This window comes from Musca domestica, unplaced genomic scaffold (assembly GCF_030504385.1).
Source record: "Musca domestica strain aabys unplaced genomic scaffold, Musca_domestica.polishedcontigs.V.1.1 79, whole genome shotgun sequence".
NCBI classification, from domain to species: domain Eukaryota; kingdom Metazoa; phylum Arthropoda; class Insecta; order Diptera; family Muscidae; genus Musca; species Musca domestica.
In genome coordinates, this window is record NW_026712406.1 from 1,717,148 (window position 1) to 1,723,593 (window position 6,446).

A 6,446-nucleotide genomic window follows, 5' to 3' on the forward strand; every position below is an offset into this window, starting at 1 on the left:
CACAAAAAGTACCAAGTAGTACTATGTTTGGTAGTATTAGGTATTGTGTGAACAGAATGGGCTTCAAACCTGAAATTTGGTATTAGGGTCACTGTTCAAGTGTAGCCTGGACATATGGACGTGGTTTCGGCAATATGTACTATAATTGTTCGAAAAGTACTAAATGGTACTAAATTCGGTATTGGGTAAAGGAATGGAGCTGCAATCCAGAAATTTGATATGAATGTCACTATTAGTATCTGGAATTGTGATTGGGAGATATTTTTGGAAATGTCTACTATTATTTAAGAAAAGTACTAAATAGTACTAAATTTGGTATTGGGTGACGAAATAGAGCTGAAATTCTTAAATTTTATATAGATGTCACTGTTGGTATCTAGAATTGAGATTTGGAGGTGAATAAAAAAATACTAATTCGTAATATCTGGTACAATTCATGATTGGTTGGACAGATAGTTATTGAAATCTGATATGTGGCATCAGGGTCGCTGTTAGTTTAAGTATAGCTGGAACATAAGAATGCGGTTTCGGAAATGTGTACAAGAATTGTACAAAAATTACTAAATTGTACTAAATTTGGTACTAAAGTTGGTATTGGTTGAAGGGATAGAGCTGTAATCGTGAAATTTGATATGAATGACACTGTTGATGCCTGGAATTGAGATTGGGAGGTGGTTTTGCAAATGTAATACACATAAGTGTACGAAAAGTACTAAATAGTTCTAAAGTTAGTATTGGATGAAGGACTAGATCTGAAATACCGAAATTTGATATGGATGTCACTGTTGGTATCTGGAATTGAGATTGGGAGGTGGTTTCGGAAATTTGTACTACAATTGTACGAAAAGTACTAAATGGTACCAAATTCAGTATTGTGTGAAGGCAAAGCGCTTGAATTCACAAATTTGATATTGAGGCCTACATTGGTATCTGTGGTTAAGGTATCAAGGTGGTTTGGGAAATGTGTACTATAATTGTTCGGAAAGTACAAAGTGGTACTAAATTAGGTATTGGGTGAAGGGATAGAGCTACAATCCTGAAATTTGATATAGATGATACATTTGGTATTTGAAATTGAGATTGGGAGGTTGTTTGAGAAATGTGTACCATAATTGCACAAAAAGTACAAAATGGTGCGGAGCCGACTTTAAGATTCCCTACACCACTTTGCTTATTTAGTAGAGCTTCACATAATAAATAAAAATTTTAATAGAGAATTTGTGAGAATTAAATCATACCAACTATGATTATAGTACTATTTAAAAGTCCAAAGGAACTAATATATGGGAGGAATATCCTCCTCTGAATCGATTTCTACTAAATTTGCCGAGACATTTGCGCCTTTTCAACTTTGATTTTATATACAAATGCTCTTTAATAAGTTGAGCTTGGGCGCCATTTTTACTTGCTTTAATTGGACTTTACCTGATTTGCTAGCTAATTACTTTAATTTTCTGGAATTGTTTTATTTTTCCGATCTGAAATACGTTAAAATGGTTTCTCAATAATCTTAGTTTGGATTCTAAAAGTAGCACAACCTAACGTTAATTAAGTCATAGCCCTATGTCGGATTAAATAGATTGACTAAAAACTTGGTTCGCTATTAGGCAAATTTCATAACAAAATTTTATTCGCTTTTGTTAAGTTCAGTTAATATGAAAATCTTCACCGAGACATTTACCTACACTTAATTCTAAATTACCCTCTGAGATTTACATTTTTCACAACAAAATAGCTCTCACATTAGTTAAGGTGTATTTACTTTTTTTTAACATTTCTTAAAAAATACACTCCTTTGTTTACTTGATATTGAGTTTAAACTACGTATACGCATAAAAGACCTACGCTATTTTGCAATCAATCATTAGTTTCGATATTTGCAAAATTTCTTTCATCGAAATGAATAGTATTGGCGACTTCCCACACACTAGTGATTTTGTGATTTTGCATTCATTTTATTTCAACACAAACTATGACGCAATTTGTCAGTATTTTAACTAAAAAAAACTAAGAAAATAAATCCTCTCTCTCTCTCAATACACGTAATAACACTTTGAGATTTTTATAGAAAAAAACATCAAGGTTTGTTTTTTGCAAAGCATATGTTTTTGGGCAATTACATTCCATGGCGAAAACAATCAAGGTAAAGTAAACGCTAACATAAAAACAAAATAAAATAGAAGGATACAAACCTATGTATGTGTGGCATGCTGTATTGAAAAAACATAGCCGCTTGAAGCGTATTCCCACTTCACGGCTATGTTTTGAATAGAAAGTGTGTGTTCGAATATTGTCTGGCAAATATCTTTTGAATTATCAATGTGTTGGCGATCCCAAAGGATTTTGGGCATTTTGAGAGGACTTTCATGGTGTGTATGCAATTTGGCATTTCTCAATTTACACATACATAAATACAACCTGTATGGAATGTCAAGTTAGAGAGACCATAATTGTTTTTTTTTTTTATTTATTTATAGTAATTACTTAATTGTTAAAGCTAATGTCTATACAGACAAAAAAATTAAAACTACTGGTGCCAATATTGCAGCAGAATCCTTCGATATGCTGCAATTTTTTTAAGGGGTAATGTAGGATTTTGAAAGGAGGCACCAACACACATCAATGAGTTTATGTTTGAGAAAACCAACAAAAGTACCGATGATGAATGAACTAGTCTTTTTACCTAATATGCGGTACGTTATAGGTCTTGATATTTTGAATTTTGTGTCCTTGACAGGTGGAAAATCAACTCACAAACACATAGACTGTTTGTACATTATATATAAAATATCAGTGGGGTAAAGGTGAAATTTCATTTTAAAAAGGTTAGAAAATATCAGCTGGCATATTAATAACCACAGCTATTTTATGGACATTTGTTTGAAAAAATTAATTTTAATTTTTTAAATTTAATTAATTAAATTTATTAATTTTTTCAAAAGGAAAGGATATAGATCATTTTCATACCTTAATTAAGAGTTGTAAAAATATAACTGTGTACGAAGTTTCGACTTATTTCATTTTCTTGAAGGTGATTACTATACTCTCCACCATAGTGTGGATGGTATCGAAATATATATGTTAGACCCCACAAAGTAAATTCTATGTAAATTTAGCGATGTCCGTCTGCCTATCGGTCTGTGGAAATCACTCTAGCTTCCGAACGAAATGAAGTAGGTTAATACAATTTTACTCCAATGTATATAATGTCTGCAGGACTTTAGGTCCTGAAAATGGATCATGTAGGTCCACGTTTCGGTATAGGCCCCATATAATGGTACCTTCCTTTTTTTCGATATTTTTGTGATTTAAGCGACATTATTCACCGAAATTGTTTTAAATTTGGTATTTGAAGTTCGTAATGGATACTGCAGTCTATGACAGAAAATTGTCTGTGCAGGTCCACGTTTTGGTATAACTCCCGAATATAGGGAGATTCGATATTTCGATGATTTTAGCTACATTATAAAAAGATTTTTTTTTCAAGTTTCGCATTTGAATATTGTAATAGCTTGTGACAAAAGTTGCCTATGCAGATCCACGTCGTCGTATAGACCGTAATATAACGGCTACATTCGGTATTTTTAAGATTCTAACAGAATTTTTAACGGATTTTATTTTTTTGAAAATTGCAAATTCGTTCCAAATGGGGGAGGGTATTCAAAGTTCGGCCCGACCGAACTTACATCTTTTTTGTTTTTTTTTGTATAATTTTGAAATTTTTTAGGAAGATAGGAGAAGAAGTGTTACTTATGTACGATTTTAACAATAGATTTGGTTATTGCCAGAAATATTGAGGTTGACGAAAATTGGACACTACTTTCACATTTTTTTCTCTTAATATTTTATAAAAGTTGTATTTATTCAAAGTGTTCACCCCTTTTTCAAGTGAAATCAAAGAGAGAGAGAGAGAGAGAGAGGTATTTCGGACGTATAAATAATAAATATCTGCTGTAGCCATACGGCCTTTCCTTTTTAAGATGGTCTAACATTTGCAATGAACAAGTAAAACAGTATCAGTGCTGCCTTCAGATGTATTCCCTCAGCCTAGTTACTTTATTAAAATAAACTTCGACTTGGAAGTACGGAAGGAGTGTACCATTATTATTCGTTTCGCATCTGTGTCAGCTTTTATATATGGGAGATCTCTGTACATATTTATTTGGAAAATGTTTAACTTTTGTGGGGAAGGTTCCAGAATAAGAGATCTATCACATCTTCACAACAGAACATTGGGATGTCCCCTGTTTAAAAAATCTGGCTTTAATTTTGTTTTTTTTTTTTGAAGTGTTTTGATCTTTCGACATTTGACCTTTTGTGAGGAAGTAACTATAAGGGGTTGACCAATATCGTCTATTTTTGCACCTGACCTTGCACTGATACGAATAAGAGGATTTGCAATATTTGAACAAAACCAGATGATTTTTCCTCTTTTTTACCTACCTCACTCACAGAGGGTGAAGTGAAAGAAACAACTAATGTAGTCAAAACCTGATACGTCGCAATTTTTTAGGTCCGATACGAAATGTACAATATTGACCCATTTTTTCGGAACCTACTCCATAAACTGTCGAGAATTTAAATAATCATAACAGAATTCGAAATATAATAAAAAAGTAGAAGATTGGCTGAGGGCATACATCTGTCGGCTAATACGATTGATACTTTTTAACTTGTTCTACGTATCTTAAGGCAACCGTGCTGATGATTTTTTGATTTTTGAAGTATGAGCGATTAATGACTTTTGGGAGTCAATTTTCATATCATTTGCTTTGTAAACGGAGGTAGCGCAATTAAAACTCTAAGTTCTATAAAATATTTCCATGGTTTGAAGTATTCCTAAATGCATAAACTTAGACGATTGGAAATATTTTTTCATATATTTTATATTTTTCAATTATACATATTGAAGTTTCTTTTTTTATTTTGCCCTTTTATACTCTCCATTATTGGAAAAAAAATTGGAGATATTTTACTCCGAAATATTGTATATTTTGGTACCATTATATTTCGGCTATACGATTCATATATAGTTCTATGAATCGATATAGCCAATTTTAAATATGAAACCTATCGTTTTCGCCAAATATTATTTATTTTAGTTTTGGCCTCTATCTCGATTTCAACAGACGGACAGACATCCGTTTATCGACTTAGAATTGTGTTCCGATAATAAATATATCATTTATGGAGTCTTCTACAAATATAGTTTTTGGATACGGGTTTGGATGCCAATCACTTCTAGAAATTGGGATTTAAATATTTTCTTAATATGGGTGAAGTTTTTTTTTAATTATTGCCAAATTGTATTTTGTAATTGCCAACTTTCAATATTTCTGGATGTGGTAGAATATAAAATTCAATATTTCTTAAAGAATCGGAATTAATAATTGAAATGTCGGAATTAAGAAATATTGTTGGAAATTCAAACATGTTGGTATAATTTTTATTTTTTTATTTTTCATAACATTTTTTCTCGTAGATTTTGAAACACTTGTAAAACATATTCGTAACATTTTAATTTTAAATGTTATTAAATATTTTTTAAATTTACAACAACTCTTATAAAACAGTTTTCAAATTTTTTATTCACCAAAGAAATTTGAACTGGTTCTTATTTTAACAATTTTAAAAAAATAGAAAATCACTTACTTTTATTTTATTTTGAAACCCGAGTTTAATTCTTCAAATTTGTCGTTAATTTTTCAAAAAATTACTATAAAGTAAAATTTTTATTTAATTTGAAAACTTTGCAAAAAACTGCGATTCCAAAAACACTTTTCGTTTGAATTGAAACCAATTTCGGGCGAGCAACTGCAATCAGTTCAAATTCGCCTTCTCGAATTTTTGTTTTCTTTTTTTTTTTTGTCTTCACTTGCCAATGACAGAATATTTCTTGCCACTTCACAGTTAAGCTATCAATTGAAGGAGTTTAGAGGATTTTTTGTGTTTTGTTGTGTTGTGTTGTTCACAGGTCAAATGTCGGTTAACTTTTGCAGAATATTTGCTGACATCCATGGCTCTTATATGGGGACGGTGCGATGCGATGCTGTGCTGTGCCGTTCAGTTTGGTGTTGTTCTAAACGAACAGTGGCCACACCGACTTCGTCTAATGGTGAAGTATGGAAGTATACGTGTGTGTGCGATTGTCATTGCTTGTAACACTGTTGCTTTTTTACGCTAACTACACTACAACAATATAAACAACCACCCTCATTTGCAAAAGCAACAACAACAACTACACCAACAATTATTCTTTGGTAATAGCATCCACCACACACGACGACCATCACCACTACCACCGCATCATAGATATCATTACGCATAGCTTTAGTTTATCTAGCTTTCACTGTGCCCTCCATCATCAGTATTTTTTCATTATCACTACCACCGCCACCACCACCACCAATACTAACAACGTAATTATCTTCCATCGTCATGAGCTT

General features: G+C 32.0%; 1 protein-coding gene across 1 annotated transcript in view; it reads right to left on the bottom strand.

Moving 5' to 3' along the window:
* The window catches only part of LOC131806545 (allatostatin-A-like), a 40,340-nt gene extending 34,354 nt beyond the window's left edge, over window positions 1–5,986 (bottom strand). Inside the window, exon 1 of the mRNA XM_059130732.1 lies at window positions 5,653–5,986. The gene's annotated coding sequence lies outside the window, so the exon portion shown is untranslated. The remainder of the gene's footprint in view (window positions 1–5,652) is intronic.
* Between the last annotated feature and the right edge of the window lie 460 nt (window positions 5,987–6,446).